General features: G+C 42.8%; 1 long non-coding RNA gene across 4 annotated transcripts in view; it reads left to right on the top strand.

Annotated features, from left to right (window-relative positions):
* The first annotated feature begins 2,870 nt into the window (after positions 1-2,870).
* LOC126100608 (uncharacterized) overlaps positions 2,871-22,221 on the top strand; it is an 807,357-nt gene continuing 788,006 nt past the window's right edge. For 3 of the 4 annotated variants that reach the window (XR_007522189.1, XR_007522190.1, XR_007522187.1), the window contains exon 1: positions 2,871-2,983. This is a non-coding gene — a long non-coding RNA (uncharacterized LOC126100608). The remainder of the gene's footprint in view (positions 2,984-22,221) is intronic. The other variant, XR_007522188.1, reaches the window with a different exon arrangement.

Below are 22,221 nucleotides of genomic sequence, written 5' to 3'. Positions count from 1 at the left end.
TCTGTGCTGGAGTTGCGGGCCTGTCGCCGCGGGTTGGGGCCTTCGCCAGTCGCACAGCTCCGCCAGGTTCCGCAGCGGCGAATACGACGTCGCGTTGGCCGACGAGCGCAGAGCTTCCGTCAGGACGGCGCGCTCCAGCGCGGGAGGAACGCCCGTCTGCCGCGCTACAGATTACACGCCGGCGCGGAGAGGTCTCCCCTCCCGGAGGTAAATATAGCGCGCCGCATCACTTATCTCGCTCTGACAGCGTTTCCGACTCATTAAAATATTACTTCTCTCGTCGGCGTCTCCTCTCCAGCTTCCTCTGCTCGGTGATCCAGCTCCCAAACAGTGCCACATAAACCACAACTGCAGTGTTCGTCAGTGTCCCCTCAAAACAGTCCACCAAAACACGCACACACAGAATGTAACATATATGGCGAAGCAACAGAACAGGTTCGCGCTAACACGACGTGACACCCGTTCTCTTATCTGCGCACAAGCAATAACACCGCTGTACAGTACTGCCAGCTCAAAAATTCTTAATTCGTTCCGGCTAGGCCGTCGTAGATTTCGTTACAAATTAAATGTGCCAGCGCGCGTATATCGCGTGATGGTCGTTCGAAAAACTTGAGGGCGAAATAAAAAGGAGGCAGAGCGTCAGAAAAAAAAAGTCTCGTTCGCACGCGATACGCGGGAAGCAAATGCCGTGTTTTGTTCACTCCCTGGCCTAATCGCCAAGGACGGGTGTCGTCTGGTATTACACACACACACACGCACACCTTATCACAAGTTTTCTCCCAGAATGTTGTCAATTCACGCCACTTCTTCGCAGTCTTTCAACTATTCAGTCTTCTTGTAAAGCTTTGTAGATCAGTTCAAACACATAGACTAAACAGTTTGTTGCAAATATACCATCCAAATACACTGTCTGCCGACTAGGGTTCGGTCACTAATTAATATTGTATAAAAGTCATCAATGAAAACAATTAACTCTAATGATATGCTGCGTTTCTTGAGATCTTTCTCGGGAATTAGGAATAACAGAGCAAATGCATCACACGAATAGACTATCGTGATTTTTAACAACACACACACACAACAGTATTCCGAACGGAACTTATCGGACGTCCTCTGTGACGAATCAGAGGTCCTATCACAGAGTTTCCTCAAAAATTAGACTACGAAAACGGCGGGTGCTCGATATATGTTCGTGAGATGCACACTCGGAAGCACATGCAACACAAGTGGTTACTGGGCAGACGTCTGCTGACGGATTCTCGTGTCCACCTCCTGGTGCGTTCGCTGGCGGTGGCATCGCCCGAATCACTCTGCGTCCGACAGTCGCTCCTGGCAGCTGCTGTCCGTAGATCGCTCGTCCGAAGCGCCGAAACTCTTCTGTACACTGAGATGATCCGCAGCAGGACGCGTCGTTGCCATGACAACACCAGTCCGGATGATGAAGTCTCCGTCGACGGGGAAGAACTGAAGAGAAGACGTTCGCTCCGTGTTGTCTCAGTTGACAGTCGACGTCCGCGGAACCACGCGCCGGAAGAAGGCAGCGTTGTGAATCTCGTGGTCTCGGCTTTCCAGGCAGACGAACTCGAGGAGAGGACAGGCGAGGGGAAAAAAAAAGTTAAGTGTTGGTCGTAACAGTCTCTCGTAATGCAGACACGTGACGTGAAAAGCGGAGGCACGTGCGTCGAGGAAGGATCGTCCGATCGTGAGCTCTCCCTCCCTCGGACTGAGAGCCCGAGCGGCGCGCCTCTGCCGCTAGGGTGCGGCGTGGTAGGGGACGCTGGCCGCGTGGTGGGGGATACACGGCGCCGCGGCTGCCGATTGGTGGGGATAGAGGTGCGGGGGGCGAGGAAGGCGCACAGAGCGACGGTGGGGGAAGCGGCGGCCGGGTGGTGGGGTGGCGCCAAACGACACGCCCGCCGCGAGTGCGCCTTGCCGGTGCTGCCACGCCGCGGACGCCGCGAGAAACAGGCCCGTCGCGATAAGGCCCCACCACGGCGGCGCGGCTACTGCAAGGGCGGGGATGCCGACGCACAGTAGTGGGGGGCGGTGGCGGTCGTGCTGTCCGAAGCTCACCTCGCTCGGCGGCCGCGTGGTAGCCACGCGGGCGTGCCGCCCTCTCACGCACAAAAAAATTACTAGTTTTCCACCGGCCACGGCCGCAACAACACACTCCATCCTGCAGGTTCTGAGGGCGAAGACGTTAAAGTCTGGGAGCTGAGAAAATGCAATGACAAGCGCGTTGTATCCCCCCCCTTACATACTCTCGCACCGTAATGCGCTGAGTTTAAATTGGAAGTAGCATATCATGCAGCGCCTGTCGCACTTCAAATACGACTTTGTGACGTTGAGCATCCTTAGCAACAGTACCGAAATTCTTGGTAAATTCTATGCAGCAAACTTTGAGGAATATTGGACTGATGGTTATATCCAGGCCCCACATCATTAGCCATCCATTGTCTAGTTTATTGCCGGTTTGCTCATTGGTACACTTGTCGTATAAGACGAAAAAGTTCTTTGCCATACACTGTTTCTCTGAAAGTTTACTTCTGCAGGCCGTTCTAGTGACGTTTCAATGGTACCGAACCTTGCTGTCAGAGGTAGGCCTACGAGTAGCTTTCATAGTGGCAAGGAATGGTAGTCTGGTAATTTCGTTGCGAATCTTTCCTTTGCCACGTGCAGCTGGCGCGGCCGGCAGGTAGATCTGCGGGGTCAGCGGTCCGAGGCGCCGCAAGACTTTCGCCGAGGGATGGAGGAAAAAAAAGAGGAAGAATAAGGAGAGACGTGGAAGGAGAAGACCAAGACGGCGGAGGGAGCGAAAAAAAAGGAGAGCGAGCTTGGGAAGGCGTCGGTCCGCGCCGCCGCAGTGCTGCTGGAGGGGCGTCGCGACGCCGGCTGCCGGCCTCGCACAGTGCCTCGGCCGCCGGCGCCGACGCCACCTCCGTCTCCGCCGGGACACCCGCCGACGTCGCCGTAGCCACAGCAGGTGAGTGTCGGCAACCGCATCAGCGCTGCAACCCTTTTTGATTTCCGAAGCGTCACGGGGACGAGCGATGAGGCGCCGATGGAGCGGCTGGGAGGGGCGGGAAGGGGAGGGGAGGGCGACGTCTTCGACGAGTCGGTTCGGTGTCGTTATCTGTCGCGAGACCCGGTGGTGGGGGCAGAGGGTCATCGTAGGCTGCAGCAGCAACTGGTCGCGAGGCGCTCATCTGTCTGCCGTCTCTCTCTCTCGCTCTCTCTCTCTCTTGCGACAGGGGGAACGGGGATGAGGGCGGGGTGGGCGTAGCGATGGGGGGAAGGGAAGGGGAGGGAAGAAAAGGAATCGAGGGACATCGGTTACTCCGTCAGAGGATCGCGGCCAGGGCAGGAGCCACGGCGGAGGTGGAGGTGGAGGTGGAACGACACAGAAGGGGTTGGAGGGGAAGCCCTGTAGGGGCGGTTAAAAAAAGGGGGGAGGGAGAGGCTTTAGTAGCTCTGTATTTGTCAATCGTGTGCGCACGCGCACCGTCGCTTTCTTTGCCTTGGGCGCGTCGGTGTCGGTGTCTTCGTGGTCGACGTCACCCTCGCGATCTCGAATGTCCGCTCCGTAAGCCGACCCATGCAGACTCGTCATAACCGTCTGTTTCCTAATGACAGCTGACAGTTACCGAACGTCCTCTATAACCAATGCCAACTACACCCTTCACCTGATTAATTAAAAAGTATTCTAAACCCAACTTAGTTTTCACAGATGAAAACTGTACATTTACAGCCGGCCGAGGTGCCCGAGCGGTTCTAGGCGCTACAGTCTGGAACTGCAAGACCGCTACGGTCGCAGCTTCGAATCCTGCCTCGAGCATGGATGTGTGTGATGTCCTTAGGTTAGTTAGGATTAACTAGTTCTAAGTTATAGGGGACTGATGACCTCAGAAGTTAAGTCCCATAGTGCTCAGAGCCATTTTTTTGTACATTTACAGGCGCTTATTTTCATCTGCTACTCTTTGAGATATGTAGGATTTGGAAAACTGTGATTGCAATAAGATGCCTGACAACCTCAGTGTGAGTCGCAAATCTTTCGCTAAGTCCACTATTAATTTAAGTTGGCACAACTGAGCGGTTACCTCCGGCGTCTATATTTCCACTTGTAATAGGAAATGACAGTTGTTAAGATTCGTTATTCTTGAAGAATCAACTTTGCCAAGATCAGTAGCAGTACTTTCTACTACTATTGCGGGTTTCGACACATCTACGTTGTCATCATTGGATCTTGTACCACTATTAAATGCACATGTTTTTACAGCACTAAGTGACTTTCAGTGTTGTAAAAGCATGTAACAATAATGAAAAGAATTACCAGCGATCTTGGCAAACTTGATTCTTCAAGAATAAAATAACTTTCAGATCGCCCGCAACGGTTCGCTCAATTTCGAACATATAAAATTGTAGCATATATTTAATAAACAAGCTTCAATGATCTTATAAGGGAACGTAATGACCTCATTTATTCACGGATATTTAGTTACGAGCGCCATCAATTTTTGTGGGCACCCTTACGCAATTTACCACTGACGTCCGTAGCTCCTATTCTGATATAAAACGACAGTCGTAAGAGGCATTTAATAAACCTATTCTCCAATACAGCTTCCATATGAATGCTTCATTTCCCTTCCACAAAGAGGTCTATCATTTTATCACCGAAGAAACGCAAACTGCGAATCCTCCACAGCGCTGGTAGTCATCAACCTAGTCGCTGCCGCCCCCTAGTGGGCGCTCCAGCTTTCGCATTGGGCGGTGGGATTGAGGGTTCTAAAACCGTTTTCATTAGGTTTTCATAAAATTCTGACCTAAAGTATTTTTAACTAATTATTATTATATGCTTTGACTTGCTGTAACTCTGCTTTATAAGTTTTGTAAAGTTACTTCCCTAATTTATAAATCACCATTACTGTCGAGTCGATGGGCGGTTAGAAAATGCCACTACTAACAGAGATACAAAACTGAGCGCTAGGTAAAGAAGGGTGGCTACCCCTGCTCTACAGTATTAATTAAAGGCCGTCGTCAGAAAATAACTACTGTCTAATGGTGGCCTTGTAAGCCGAAATCTGTCTCACGAAATATATTAATACTGCACAACATTCACAATTGGCCTCATTTTTTGTAGATAAATATGAATTCTTCTGACAAACAGCAGTTGAAGTATTCGTTAACAAGAGCCACGCTGTTCTCTGGTGTTACTAGTAAGCAACTCTTTGTAGAGATTTTCTTGTCCAGTGGAGGCCAAGTTGAAAGCTCTGACAATGATGCAAATTGTCAATATTTAGAACAATCGGCAACCAGTCGCGGGATTTTCGCTCCCCGAAACGTTTATTTCTCGATCTGTTTCGTTTCAAGCTTTGCCACGCGAATCGAGAATACATCGTACATTATGCTCAGAAAAGTTGAGGACTGATAGAAACAGATACATGCAAGTTACGCGAAATCTGCTGTGATATGTAAGTAACAGTAACGATTCTCTTCTAAGCTGTTAGTGCTAGCGTCTAAACGTGTCTGTTTACACAAGCGCCACAGTTTCTTCGATTTCTGTGCGCTTTCAACGACACCATCTGCTGCAAACGTTGGCAGTCTTCTGGTGACGACCCTCCCGGTGTTTGAAAGCAGGACACTGCTAGAGTAAACATTCAAAGCAAAAAAGCAAATGCTTGCCTTTCATTCTAGACTTAGCTCAAACTTCACAAAGAGGTTTTTTTTCTGACGCATTCTGCAGTTTGCTAAGCGGCATTACTTTTTTTGCTGGCAGTTGAGGGAAGTGTTGCTTGGCAGGATATGTACAGAAATCTTATCAAGAAATCGAACATCAATTATTCCTGACTTCTGTAAGACCACCACCAATTTTTCTTGGTATCCACGTGAGTAGTTCAACCTACAATGTTACTGAATCTATTGTCTGTGTAACCAAGTTTGACAGTAGCTTGCGGAAGTAACGATTTGGCAGCGGGTTCAGCTTGGTTCCTGTTGTATTAGGAACATCTTAGCAGCCTTTGTTTTAAAACTACTTCTTCATCTTTAATCAAATAATAGAGAATAGTATTACGTTATTTTTTTCCATTTTTTAAAGACAGCGTGTGTTGATTCCGCATGCATTTTCACCAGAACTGAAACCAAATATGTCCTTAGGAAAGTCATTTCTAAGGGAAAAGTAGTCCAGTGATGAATAAATTTGGCTTGACGCTACTTCAAAAATATTAAGAGATTCCTCAGCGTACGTAGGAGTGATGCGTCCTGAATTCCTGGTAGCTCATTACTTGTTCAAATACGCATACGACAACGCAAAACATTGGTATTTGACGCAATAGGTGCATTAATTTACTGGAGAATCATTAATTTGCTAGGAGAAACAACCTTAATACGAAATTGGAACACACAACGATGTACCCAGCGTTAGCACAACATTTGGAAGCGATTTTCAAGATGTTCTGAAATATTTCAACCTCAAAAAATGTTACGATTCTAAAATCTTGCTTCAACTACTTGTCCAGTGTTTTCATTTCATCAGATTAGGCAACAGTTTAATAACAGGAACAAGTGGTTTCTTGCACAATTCCTTGTTTTAGTGATGCGAATAGCTACCACAAAAGGAAATTAAGTGAAGCTGAAGTAAGGTGTGAAATTAGTTATAACCAGTCCTCTGCGTTGTGTTGTGTTAGCTCCAAGTGTTAGAGATTCCAGAGACTACAGTAGAATGATATTTCCCGCCATTCAGGAACCCATTATCGAAAACGTTTGAGAAGATCGGAGCTTCACTCTTGAGTCTTTGTCGGACTACTAACTGATTCTGCAATTACTCTAGATCAGCCCTTTTACGGACCGCAGTTAATCGTTTTGAAGGTTCGTTGTCTTCATTTTCAACGCTGTTATCGATCTTTTTACCTATTTATAGGGAACAGTTATCCACTTTCCTCCCGCTTGTCGTTATAGATGTTGTAGTAGCTCATGATGATATTGATTCCTGTAGACAAGAGAAAAGTTGGGAATTCTGAACTACCTACATACCTATTTAAGCGAATAACAGTAAACATCTGTAGGGAGAAAAAGGGAAACTACATTTCATTCCAAGTGGTGTGATGTTTCTTATTTTCTTTTTCCTCTGATAATGGCGTTCGTTTACTGGATGATTTTATCTATTTGGATACATTTGCGTCAATGTAAAGTTTATTAAACACCATATTTTTCTTATCTCTCATTTTTGACTGAGACATCTGGCTATGAAGATTGAAATAAAATGTTGCTGAAATAAATTTGGCATTTTGACGAATAATTCGAAACTTAAATAGTTTCTATTTTGGTAACCTAATTCCACCGTGGGGAAGAAGACCAACAAAGGAGTGAAGTTTGAGAGAAAAACTGATTGTGAGATAAATATTGATTCGCCACCTGCACAAAAGCAGTCATAACTTACCCCGTAAGGGCGATACAAGCTTAGCTACTCGTAATATTTCCCTTAACAACGCCTTTGTACGAGAGGAAACTCTAGACTTCTGTCGTGTATTCTGCAAGCTGCGGACGTTTTCAGTTTATCTTCTATACGGCGATAGATTCGTGATTTACCTAGGTGAACTGTTGCATTACCAGGGGGCCGGGGGGGGGGGGGGGTTAGCGTTCCGTCTACGTTACCCCGAGCAATGCAAACTCGTACATTGGATATAGTAACGAAATAATTGATTCAGTTCGATTCTCTGTTATCGCCGTTTATTGTAGCCACTCTGCAGCTAGTAACTAAATGCAACGAATACGAAGGTCTTCAAAACACGTTTTCGTTCGATAGGTTTCTAGTGCTTTGCTGATCTCCAGAGATTGGAACACTTTCGATTTTCTATAAAACAAATACGACGGGGCTAGTGAGAAACTGAGCTAATCGCTTGTAAGGAGCTAAGTGTTGTTAGTGATGCTGCAGAAACAGACCAAGCTCGCGTCAGTGAGACAGTGATGTCATTAGATTGTAACTCTTTGTAAATACGAGTACAACGTGGCGTCAGCGACTCACTTTCCTTTCATCAACATCTGTCAAGAGTTATTTGTGTCTTCTAGGCAGTAGCCATAGTTCCTCACAACTATGAAGCATATGCGTGTTCGGAACGGAATGAAAATGATTTATAATGGAAATTCAACTTTTTCTACTAGAAAGTAAACCGACGTCGGCTGATGTGCCAGATTAAAAAAGTGCATTGAATCAGGACTCGAACTTGTGTCCTGCGCTTGCTTAGGTAGCGCTCTGTCAACTGAAGTGTACGAGAGAGCCAGGTGTCCTAGCTCGCAGCTTGAGTTTGCGAGAACTTCGGAGCTGCAGTTGCTATACCTTCGATTATCCGGAAGTAGTCACTTTTATTGGATATATTCCCGTTGTGTAATCCACTAATTTGTGGCTCAAGTGGCTCTGAGCACTATGGGACTTAACATCTGAGGTTATCAGTCCCCTTGAACTTAGAACTACGTAAACCTAACTAACCGAAGGACATCACACACATGCATGCCCGAAGCAGCATTCGAACCTGCGATCGTAGCAGTCGCGCGGTTCCAGACTGTAGCGTCTAGAACCGCTCGGCCACCGCGGCCGGCGCTGATTTGTCTGAAACTTTTCCATTTGGCTGCTGTGCTTGCGTACGCGCAAGTGCATGTGAGCGCGATCTTTAGCGCGCGCATGTGTGTGTGTGTGTGTGTGTGTGTGTGTGTGTGTGTGTGTGTACGCGGCGTTTCTGTATGTTTTCACTTAGGCCCCCGAAGAGTGACTTACATTAGAAATGATCCTACTTTTGGGATGAAATTGTTTGGGGGTCATTATTAGGAACCGTCACTAAAATTTAATGTCTAATCGCAGAAAAACCGAGAAGTTAAATTAAAATTGCTGTACGGAGAAGACATGTCTATCCCTACAAAGCAAGGAGTTGTGCAAGCATGCAACAGACGACCGCGCTGAATAATGGAGACTTAACTTTTAGCTTTCTATAGCTTTATTTTGACGTTGTACTACATATCGATAGAGTACATCAGTTTTTGAAGTCTAATTAGTGTGTCTCACTTGTTTCGTTTGTGTACGTCTCATACAATGAGATTTCCAGATATAGCAATCATTACTTCGTTCACAAAAAGGAGCGGTATAAACGGCCTGTTCACAAGACCGCTACGTCAATACTAGCTTTTGACACTAGGTTGTTTAGTACTCATCGTGGAATGTTCTCTAAGTGAGTATTTCATTACACATTCAACAACCGATCGCGGGAATCGTGTTTCACTAACTTGAGCTGAATCCATCCTCTGGATTCCCTCGAGATACCGATGGCTGACGAATATTCGCTACGTCTGTGTTGCCATGCGTGATAGGAAAGCCAGCACCACTTCATTTCTCTCCCTCCGAATATCATCCACATGGCCGCCTAGCTCGACGTTGTGTCCGGCGTATTGTGTTACACAAAGACTCATTACAAAAAGATCTCTCCTGTCGTTCCGTATACGCTTAGTAAAATCCGTATTTCTGAAGAATAGTACTGTTTTCTTCTTGGATTATGTTTTTAATACGAATAACTCCTCCGCTGAAACTGTTTCTTATGTTTAGTAATTTTCCCACTGGTATCGTGTACTTAGGAAATTATGATCAAATACGCGATGTGTTGATTTCATTCCGCTACTAATGCAATGTTACATTATGTTCTAACTCATTGCTATTCTTAGAAGGTGTAATAGTGAACTCTGCACAATGCCCAGGTAATGATCAGATCAGTATAAAAATATTTATCTCAGTGCGTCACTGATGGCGTGAAACCGTGTAACACGAGTACCACCTTGAATGTTGCGAATTTTGTCAAGCAGGTTTAACAGTAAATGCGCTGTGTTCAGATTTTCCACAGAGACAGTCGTGTTCCTGAATTTGGTAGCTGATTAGCTTGGGCTACCGTTACTCTGAACCACGCAGCAAGTACCTCGCAAATTGTGCAACACCTATATCTTCATTTTGGAGCTAATCTTGTCAACTATTCTGATTTGTAGCTATAAGTCTGTGCGATATTACCATCACAAGAAAGAGATAGTTATTTTATATGTACGTATTGTGCAAGACATTTTCTGATGCGACACATTTTCTCAAGTTCCAGCGTTCATGCCCAGCTGTGTGGTGGAAGGTCACTTGGCATCAGAAGAGTTAATACCGTATTGCGGTCCAAAAATCTGACGTCATCAGTCGGTGGTTTCCACTTGTAAACTTCAGGTTTAAACACAAAGGAAAAACTTCGCTGCAAACACTCTGCTGCTTACGCGAAATTGGAAAACGTGGGTGTAAGGAACACGTTTTGTGTTTTTTTCCGTCGTAACGTGAATCCTTTATGCGACTTGTGTTATAACCATAGGCCAATCTGCGAGACAACTTTCCTTTGACGTAAATATAGTAAAAAAGAGTTGAAAGTAAGCTGGAAGCATGTATCGAAAAAGGACTACTATAAAACCAAAGTACATATAACCAACCTAACGGAAACATGGTATCTCGTTTGGCACTGTGGAACACAACTCGTATCGTGCAGGAAGTGAGTTGCGAGTTTCTTCGTATTTTTTTCCCAGCAATAGTGCTCAAATCCAATTAGTACACCACGCTGTTTTAGCCTTCAGTGAGACTTCGCAGTCGTGACTCGACTAGTGTATAATTCAACTAAAAATGCACCATATGTCTCATAAAACTGTACTTTCTCCGTTTTCCCTATATTATATAACCTTTTAGGAATGAAGTACTTGGGCATACTGCCGCCGAACAAGTAATCATGTCAGTTTGTCAAGTTAACTTACAGTGAATGTATAAAGATCAGAATTGGTTTTATACAACGTGCTTACATCGCTTGTCAATGTATTAGTCATTTACGGTTCGCCTATACAATAGGGGAATGTAAGTTATCTATGGCCGATAGGGTTTTCGCTGCTTAAAGAACTCACTTCAATCTGTAGTGAATCACGTCGTTTTTTTCCCCTTAGTTTACTTTCCACGAGGGATACCAAGGAGTTGCAAAGGTTTTACAATTAAAGCAGAAAACTATTAACATCACATTTCTCTGTATTCTTAAAAGAAAATTTTTCGATTAGAAACTGTTCTGCAGCTATTAGTGATTATCTTCAGTCATGCTCCTTCAATATTTATTCCAATATTTTTCTACCAAGGAGCAACGGAAGAGTCTATTAAAAAGAATATCGAAGGTTTCAACTCTTTGTGACACTGTGATGAGGTGACAGTATGCACGGGAAATGGGAAAACTGACGGGACTTTGAGAGCCATCTGAGGCAGTGACTATGAACCGTAGTAGCAAAGTTTCATTCTTCCGTTATAAAAAGAAAAATACATAGATTTCTCTTAAATGTATGTATTTGATATTTGTAGACAAGTTTCCCAGAAACGTGGACGCAACATTATTTGTTCGAAATGGAGTCTGCGTCAGTAGATGTTACATTTTTTGCTGGGTGCTTATTTCAGTTTCAAATTACAACTGAAACCATCACTTCTTCGAATACTGCTGACGAGAACTACATAGAAAACCTGAAAAAAAAAAAACCATGTGAAATACTGGTAACATTTGTGCGGATTACCGTACTTCATATGTGTAAACGACAAACTTAGATCTGAAATTATATTTTATAGCCCTTCTAAAACAAAGAACAAAATGCAGAAAACGTGGTCTCTGTGACAGAGCCGAATAATCAAATGAATGAAAAACTATAAAATGGTTGATATATTTTAATGGCAAGTCTTTAGTTTCATGATTTGTGTGGAAGACATCGAGCGTAAAGCACTTACAACATTAAAGATGACAATGATCGCGGCGAAGAAAATCCTTACAAGCAAGCGCTAAAAAAGTATTTTCGTATTGAGCATTACCTCTCTACAAATGTTGCTAAGGCGGACCGATTTTTTCCCCATCTGAGGTGTATGTTCTGGATAACGATAACAATGTCTTGGTTTTGGAAAAGGCTGCTAGAAAAATCCTCATTATAATGTGTCCCACTCGTCAAACGTCAACATAATGCAATGCCAGTATCCAGTGATATAAAAAACGTTAACTGCATACTTTATTCATTATTTACGTTCCATTTGGCATCTTCAGTATGAAGAGATGAGTGATGACTCTTTAAGGGAAAGGGTGTTTGAACAGTATAGTGCTCTGCAGATATTATGCTACAGCTATGTCACGCTGTCTCTCTTTTTCTCTTTTTAATTGGCTTTTGGGACATGCCTGGAAAGACGATACGACAGTACGTCGCGACATTCATTAGGATCAAGCCGTAATCTGCTACGAAGTGCATAGGCTTAGACTTGCCATGCGACGGTATGCAGGCGATTTTCGTATCGATTATGACGGTACGAAGATAAAGACTACACAATACGACTCCCGAGAGCAGAAAATCTCCGACCTGGCCGGAAATCGAACCCGGCGCCTTTGCTTAGAAGTCTGCCGCGCTGACCCGCTGTCTATCGGGGCCGACCTTTTGTCTAGTTAGGAATTCGGTAAACCGCAGAAAACTGCTATCGAAATTCCACCTTATGCAAGACATTCTCGACTAAGGCGCAATTTAGTTGTCAATTTCTCCGAAGTACGGAAACTGAATGACCTCCAATAACTTACAGATGATTCTTCTCTAAGTAGGTCACTTTTCTCTAGAATAAGTAACAGTAATTTAGATCTGTACGTGTTTTAACTCTGAATATTGTAGCACCAGTTTGCTACAACTTGACGCTGCAATGCGCAATGTGATACGTCATTTTGTTTCATTGTTTTACTTCATGCCTTGCGATAAACAAACGAATAATTTATACTTCGCTGTTAATAAATCATAAAGACTTGATGTTTCCGGTTTCAATCGACGTGCAGATATAAAATTATAAAAATACTCGAATATTTTCTATCTTTCCACCGACATAAAATTATTAGTGGTCGAACAGGTCCACTAACTTGATAGTTTAGATTTCTTTTCCTTATATTTATTTGATTCTATGACTAGAAGTAAAATTTTTTGGCTATGTGAATATTTCAGTGATACCAATTATTTAAATTCATAACACACAAGTCCGCAGCTCGTGGTCGTGCGGTAGCGTTCTCGCTTCCCACGCCCGGGTTCCCGGGTCCGATTCCCGGCGGGTCAGGGATTTTCTCTGCCTCGTGATGACTGGGTGTTGTGTGCTGTCCTTAGGTTAATTAGGTTTAAGTAGTTCTAAGTTCTAGGGGACTGATGACCATAGATGTTAAGTCCCATAGTGCTCAGAGCCATTTGAACCATAACACACAAAATTCAGTGTCATTCATCTGTGTGGAGCTCATTCTGTGCACTTTACACAGACGTAGCATATTACGATATGTTTCCTCCGTCTTGTGTAAGCTGAACTGCAGTTTCATACTAGCACATGGCTGAAATATTTTTATGTTGTTTTCTGATGTCTTTAGATTCTTTTAAGGAAAATAAAAAGTCTAGTTTACGTCGGTAAAACTACTTGACCTAATTATCAACCACTTACTTTCACACGGTGTTAAAGTTAAATGTATTAAAGTTAACATATTAACTCCTGTCTTCCATTAACTACCGAAGATAAAATTTATTCGCACATTGGCATAAAGTGAAACATTATTTGGATCATAAGAAAGTGACACACCTCTGTTGGAAGTGTTCTAACAGAACGCCTTTTACCTTCGTTGGATACAGATTGTGACTCCTGAACCGGTCAATCCACAGATTTTAGAGACCATATTTCACTGGTGCTACAGGCCAGATTATAGCAGTGATTGCTTTTAATGAAAGTATCTGTCTTCAATGACGACTTTTTGTAAGAAAATTACGTCTCACAATTCGGTGAATTGCGTTAGGATTAACTGGAGAATATATTGTTAGAATACTGTTCCTCGAGACGAGATATGTTTAGAGAGACTGCATAAAAATGCAAAAGAAAGCGAAGAAGCGAGAAATGAATAAAGTTTAAGAAGATACTGGGACCAGGTGACAAGGCAGGTTAAAATTTGGTGATATTTATAAAGGAAAACGTAAAAGAAAGAGGCTGGAAATGAGAAACAGTGCCAACAATAAACGACGGGTATATTAATGGAAGCATTGTAATGAGATGAAGATATGAAGGCAGCTCAGAGTTCCCGTCATTTGTGTCTTCGCCTGAACCTGATTGTTCAGTCGGTTATAATGTTCATATTAAAAATTGTGCGGTTAAGAGTATTTTTTAAAAAATAACGCATTAATTTAAAAAAGTTAATTTGTTCCAATACCCGATGTTTGTATCTTGGATATGCTTTAGGTCTCTGCAGCAACAAACAGAACTAAGTCCGTCGCGTATGTTCGAAGAAAATTATGAACGACTGCTTATTTTCGAATTAGAGTGTGGAGCTTTGCAACGGGAAAATGGTGAAACATGATTAAAATATTAACAGAGAATGAGTGGCGCGCAGCGATTTGAAACTAGAATGTATCGGCGAAATTGTAAATGGGAGAAGATGAGTTCATACTCCGAAAGGAGCTCTGTGGATTAACCCATAGAGACCAATAGACATCCGTACCAGTGGCTTCATGAACGGCTCATGAATGTAGCTAGGATCGATCACAAACAAATTTGGTTCATGTTTCAAGGGGGACGGTACATTGTATACAATATTAAAATTTACAATCATTTTTAATTTTCTTCTTTAATAGGATGAAGATAATCTCATCAGCTTCTTTGATAAGCACAATACGCAATTTTCTGTAAACATTGTTTTGGCATTCCCTGGGATCTTTCTATGCTTAGCATTTTCAACTTTATATTTAACTAATCAAATTCATGTTAGTAGAATAAAAAGGGCAAATCAAAAACAGTATTAGCGGAAAAGATAACTTTTCTGTCGGCGTACGACAGTCTTCAACAGTTTACCGGCGATGGCTTTCACCGTAAGCGATATATTATTGATACGTTGTGTATCAGCTCATGTTCTGAAATCGCAATCAACAGAGAAAACGAAAATGGTGGTAATTTTTTTTTCGAACCATAAGGTACTTGACTCAAAGAATAAATTTCATGCTTAGAATACTGCTACAACAACCCCGGATTTCTGATTATTCATATATGCGCCACAACGCGCAGTGAAGATCGACACAAGTGTTTTCAATGAAGCACAATTCTTCAGCGAATAACTTTTATGGCAGTTACGGTAATATCTACGCTTCTGTACGCCTATGTCTCGTTTTCTCGGTATCGCACAGTGTGAATCTTTATTGTGTCGCGCTTGAAATTGGAGTTTCAGGGGACTTATCACAACGTCGTACACATCTGCCCTGTTTCATAAAGTCGTTTTTCGCACCATGTTATCAGCTGCGTACCTCTTCAGACAAACGCTAAATATCAATATTTTTGTGAGTCCCATAGCGCAGCTTCTTTTCGTGTGAGGATTGCTTAAAAGTCACCACAATGAATTTGATTTACTTCACATGTACTAACAGTAACGGGGAGAGACAATCGGAAACCGTGAAAATCTGTTTATGTGGTACTGTAGACGTTAGATAATAACTGTATTCGGATATGACAGTAATTAGTAATTCAAGCAAGACAACACAGAAAACTTTAAAGCAATGATAAATAACGGTGTTTTACATAACATTATTGACAAACGTTTCGTCTTTTAGGTTTTAAATATCAAAAATCAAGTTGTGATATTACATCGTTCTGTTTAAATTCAACGACATTTGGAGCTACGACTTCATTTTAACAGCAGACTACGTTGGTATTTAGAGTGTTACATCTCCTTCAATTAATTACCAAACAGTGGAGGGACGTCATAGAATAGCCAGTCAGACGGAATAGTGAATTTCGTACTATGCTCCTCATTCGTGCACGGAAGATTCGTCGTGCGCTCCAGTGTTTTGCATAATGTGGAATTTTCATAACAATATATCACGCTGAAAGGATGATAAATAAGTGTGCCTTGCCTAAAGCTGTTACAAGTAATTTTCTCGTGACTGGCACTCTCACGTTTCAAATTAGTTGATACACCTCGATATTTTATGGCTATATTTAATTTCAACGCGATCTGGTCTCCTTCATTTTCATAGACTATGGTTGTTATTTAGAGTTACATCTGCTTCATTTATTTACTAACATTTGAAAGAACGTCTTAGAATAGCACCTTTGAGGAAATTTGTTGTACAAACAGTGAATTTGTTAACATTCATTCAATCACGGAATAGCTGTCATCTGCTGTAGTGTTTTACATAATATGGAATTTTCATAAACATTTGTCACGTAATGTAACACATGTTTTTCTATTCGGAGTTCATCAAAACTGAATAAATTCCCAACCTCTGATGACAACGATATTCACTAGAAAATGCGCCTTAGGTTTACGCGGTCCCTTTTTAGAGCCGAGAGGCATGAGAACTGCGGAACTGCAGGTTGCAGGTTGTTCAGGGGAGCGAGCCCTACTGCCCTTGCTGAAGAAAAGGGCTGCGCGAGGGTTGTGGACTGCAGGGACGAGGCGCGAAGGGAGTGTTGAGGGGTGAGGGGAGGGGATGAAGAGTGGTAGTTACCCTGCAGATCGGGGTGTGGGGAGAGGGTGGTTATTGTAGAGAGTGCGGAAAAGTATTGAAGCGCGGCCGGCCAGCTGTCTGGCGGTGAATGACCAGGCGACGGGATTCGGGAGGTGCGCCGCGCACGGACCCAGCAGGTGCGAGCTGCGAACTGCCGGTCTCGGCTTTTTATACGGAGCCGCAGCAACAGTTGAGTCACACCCCCGCGCACCGCCGCCGCTCAGCCGCAGCCGACAACCGCCCCCGCCGCCGCCGCTGCCTCCGCCTCGCACCTGAACCTCTCATCGATGTACTGAAAATGCCGGCTCTAACGACAAGGCCGTAAATTCGTCTTCTGTCTCCCTTTATTAGAATTCCCTTCAACTCTAAGGGACTCGTATCCAGTATGGAGAGAGCTCACGCGAATGGCTACTTGTCCGACTACATCTGCGTGCCGGACCGTGATGGACAGTAGCTCGGCACTCATCAATCCGTCCAGAGCTGCAGTTGGTCGACCGGCCGCCTCCGTGGTCCTTTGGGGGTATCGGCGGCAGTGTTAGAAAGCAACAGTGAATAGTCGTGACAGAGAAGGGGCAATGTTGCTGTAGCAGCAAACGCTACGATGGTTGAAAACACAGTGATGTTCATTCCTACAACAGTAGAAGGACAAATGACCTTTATTACCCACCTTTAAAAATGTCAGTGGCTCAGAAAGGAGTTCAATATGCAGCAACGAAAATTTTTTACTTCTGCACAATAACATAAAACGTATGACCGGTAGTGAAACAAGTTTTAAATATAATTTAAAATCATTTTTGCTGGACAACTCCTTCTATTCCACTGACGGACTTCTAATTAAAAACTGGTTGCCAGTAAAAATAATTAAGTGCAGTTACATGAGTAGGACGAAAAATAATAATGTCACTGTAAGTTCATCTTTATACAAGATGGTTGCGATACCTCGGCTGTTCATTATAAAATGCTAAATCAAAACACCTTCAGCCGTTTAAATTTCCACTTTTATTTTATTTGTGCAACCAGTTTCAACGCTACATTACGCCATCTTCAGGCCCTTTGACCGGCATGTAGGATGAATTCCACCTCTGGTCCAGTCAAAATAGGGGCCAGCAATCAGTGACTGGTATCCGTAAATTTCATTAATGTTAACACCAATCATATATAAATATTCTGTAAACCGGCTCGTTCCACATTTCGACGAAAGAACCGTCCGGGTGATCTACGGAACATGTAACTAACTAACGATCGATTTTGGACAGTTATCAGCTGATAAAAGCTTGAAGAACTGAATTCTTGTCTATGTGGCCTTAGTGTCCGTAGTTGCTTCTCTCTCTCTCCCTCTCTCTCTCTCTCTCTCTCTCTCTCTCTCTCTCTCTCTCCCTACCATTCTCCATTCTCCCCTTCTGTCCATCTCATCACCAATTCACTCACACTTTTACAAGACTATTAAGTACACTGTAAAATATTAATGAAATATACTCTAGAATGTATCCAAATCAAAATCAAAATTAATTATAGTCACCGCAGATTATAAATTTTAATGAAATAGGCGGTAGGCTACATCGCCAGTTATCCATAAACGCCTGCTCTGCGTTTACTGTTCAACATTCTGTTCTTATCACAGCCCCTCGCCACTCACCTACTCTCTATTTGAATCTTCCGCTCTCACACTACTTCTTTATTTCACTTACCTATTAACTAAACACATGTTACCGTGATTAAAACGATATAACAGACATATAGCAAACCACAAATGAAGAGAACATTTTAAGATCAATTGAAAACCAAAGTCAGCGGTTAAGTTCGGAACACTACATACACAAAAATACTTTTAGCCAACAGTATGCAAACAAACACTGTTGGTGCTCTTGTCTTGTGTATCACATTGATAAATGTGTAGTGCTAGACACAAACGTAAGAGTGCGAAACGAAGGAATAGCTCAATAATGTGCAACCAGGCATCAACCGATGAAAGCAAAAATTGGTTATAAAATAAGCAACTTAAAAATCACAGATCTAGAAAGCAAACCAAAAATGTGAATACGTTCCATTGCAGACCACTGACGATGTTTTATATCAGTGGAACGAAACGCTTGTGTTGAATAGATATGCAGTTTCTAGTGGCTGCACAGACAGAATTTAAATACCATTTATAAATATAAGTAGTATAAGGTACATGCAGAAAACCGCCTCAGCTGCTGTTAAGAAATGTTTTAATTTTCACCATCGGTTACGTTCATTGAACACTCTCATTGAACAGTTTCAGTAACTTGTTTTCATGTGTGTCCAAGCACTCGGCAAAGTCGTAGGCAAGTGTAGACTGAAGACATAACGTGGACCCTCTCACTTACTGATCGCTCTTTTTTTCTCCACATGTTTGCAAACCCAGCGTCCTGACCCTATGAAACATGACATTAAAGAAGAAACCTTAATATACACCATACTGCCACGTAGTGACAAGGTGGCATGCATTTCGCTTTATCAGGAGTGTTTTGTCGCAATCGACGTCTGCCGATGAATTGTGATGGTAGCAAGTTCAACAAACATCTGATATGTGGCTCTGAGTAGACAAGACGGGTTGCTGATTTAACTACTTACTCGTAGATCTGAAGATGATCCTGAATGAGCGAAACATGTAATTTACTTAACAACGTCCAACTGAGGCTGAACAATAAATGAGAATTATCTTAAAACTGATGAATCGGTAAACAATTAGTTGATCATGTAACACGTTGAACACTTATGTAAATGCTTTAGAACAGTATATACAATTTTTCTCATCTTCTCGTATTGCTTGGAGTGTAGTGTGCTAGCTTGCGAGGCAGGAAGATATGCCAGACCAGGTTCGAACCTACGAAACGGATTAACAACCGTTGATCTGGTACGCCGGGCAACCTGAGAGTGGTTTCTAGGCAGCTTTCTACACTCGTTATCCAAATGCTGGGCTGGTCCCCAAGTTCTGACTTAGAAAACACGATAGACTGTGAAAACACGATAACACACAGAATGATGTTAACGCGATTTATAGGCAAATAAGCGAACGACTTTCTTCCATTACGTTGAAAACAACAGAATTTGACAAATCGTACTCCGCACGACGGGCTAGGAACCAGAAATTAATTAAAATTGTTCTGCCTGTTACATTGCCAGTTTCATTAGATTGATGGCTGTTTAAGTAGCTTTGAATAATATAACCACTGTTGATAATTTCATTGTTGATGCTGTCCTACCCCTTTTTCTCAGAGTAATATTTAAGACCAACGTCCACAAGAACTTCCATTTGGAGAATGCTGATATAACAGCACCATCCGTAGCGATCAAATAAGCCGCTCGCTCGTCGAAAGATCTTTACTTGAAAACTGGGAAGTTGCACAGGTTACACCCATACCCCAGACTCGTATCACTAACGTCGATTTGCAGTAGGAGTTTGGAACATATACTACTTTCGAACATTACAAATTAGCTGTAAGAAAACGATTTATTGACAAACAGCTTACGCGCGTTCGGGAAACACAGTTTGCTCTTCATCTGAGGAAGTAATGAAAGCTGTCGACAGGGGATCTCAAACTGATTCCATACTTTTAAATTTCCAGAAGACTTTTGACATCGTTCCTCGCAAGCGACTTCTAATTAAACTGCATGGCTGTGGAGTACCACGTCAGTTGTACGACTGCTTTCGTGATTTCCTGTCAGAAGGGTCACAGTTCGTAGTAACTGAAAGAAAGTCATCGAGTAAAACAAAAGTAATATCTGGTTTCTTTCCAAGGATACGCATTCAGCAGTACCTGATCTACATAAACGATTTAGGAGACGATCTGAGCGGCCCTATTAGGCTGTGTGCAGAAGATGCTTTCATTTACCGTCTTGTAAAGTTAGCAGATGTTTGAAAACAATTACAAAGTGATTTAGACAAGATATCTGTATCGTGCGAAAAGTGCCAATGGACTCTATGTCATCAAAAGTGTGAAGTCATCCACATGAGTACTAAAAGGAATCCGCTAAATTTCGGTTAGACGATAAATCATGCAAATCCAAAGGCTGTAAATTCAACTAAATTATTAGGGATTCCAACTATGGATAACTTTAATTGGAACGATCACGTATATAATGGTGGGGGAGAGCAGACCAAAGACTACGATTTTTTGGCCGAACACTTAAAGTATGCATCAGGTCTATTAAAGAGTCTGCTTACACTACCCTTGTCCGTCTTATTCTGGAGTATTGCCGCGCGGTATGGGATCCGCATGAAATCGGACTGACGGAGGACATCGGAAAAGTTCAAAGAAGAGGACCTGCTTTTATAATATCACGCGAGAGAGTGCCATGGATACGATAGGCGAACTCGGGTGGCAATCATTAAAACAAAGGTTTTTTTTTGTTGCGACAGGATCTTCTCAGGAAATTTCAATCAGCAACTCCCTCTCCGCGTGCGAAAATATTTTGTTGGCGTGCACCTACAAAGGGAGAAATGATCATGACAATAAAATAAGAGAAACCCGATTTAAGTGAGATACAGCTTGAAGGTGGTTCGACGACCCCTCTGCCAGACACTTTTTTGTGAATTACAGATTAATCATGTAGTTGTACATGTAATTCCTGAATAGTTTCCAATCTCTGGTTTCCTTCTACGGCTTCCCCTAATATCACTGAATTTATTCCCTAATGCCTTAACACGTACCCCTTCTTTCAGTTACCCTTTTCCACGCGTACCTTTCCTTGGCGATTCTGCTTAGAAGGTCCTCATTTCTTATATTATCTTCAAAAAATAAGCAGAGAAATAGATGCGAAAGTGACATCAAGTCAACCGGCTTGTACCAGGCTGGAGATGCATAAAATTAAAAAAAAAAAGGAACTTATTATCGACCAAGCATGCAATGCATTACACTGAGAGATGTGAAGTCATAGTGCCATTTATCTAAGTTGAAGGGTTTTGTGTTCGAATCACGCCTGTCTTTCTCTTTCAATGCTGTTGAAAATTCAACATCCACGCCATTCTCAAGCAAATGAAACCATGCAAACGTATAAGGAAGACGTAGAGATCATAATGGAAGACAGATCGAAAGTGTGAATAGTAACCTTAAAAATATGCTCGCATGCACTAACTTACAAGCAATTTGTGCAATTGCATGTCATAAATTTATGTCGTAAGGTACGACAGTCATAAAACGCCACATCCGAATTTGCAAATACCGGGCCGGCCGCTGTGACAGCGGTTCTAGGCGCTTCAGTCTGGAACCGCGCGACCGCTACGGTCGCAGGTTCGAATCCTGCCTCGGGCATGGATGTGTGTCATGTCCTTAGGTTAGTTAGGTTTAAGTAGTTCTAAGTCTAGGGGACTGATGACCTCAGATCTTAAGTCCCATAGTGCTCAGAGCCATTTGCAAAAACCCGGTTTTACAAATCACACGTAAATAGATGTTATGAAGCTACAACTTCAAAGAGCGCTTGAGCACAAAAAGTGTCACTGAAAGTGACTGAAAGAAAAGAAGTGAGCACAGGAACTACCGCCATAATGGATTTATCTAATTCGTAGCAGCTACATCTGAATTAGAAAAAAGCTTTTTGTATATTTAGCATACAAACTAAGGCTGTTACTTTTAAATTATGGTTATTAGCTACGGAAACGATGGCATAATTTTGTAATCGGTAATTCAATGTATACTCAACAAAAGT

Source organism: Schistocerca cancellata, chromosome 9 (genome assembly GCF_023864275.1).
Source record: "Schistocerca cancellata isolate TAMUIC-IGC-003103 chromosome 9, iqSchCanc2.1, whole genome shotgun sequence".
NCBI classification, from domain to species: domain Eukaryota; kingdom Metazoa; phylum Arthropoda; class Insecta; order Orthoptera; family Acrididae; genus Schistocerca; species Schistocerca cancellata.
This window is presented reverse-complemented; position numbering and strand designations above follow the sequence as displayed.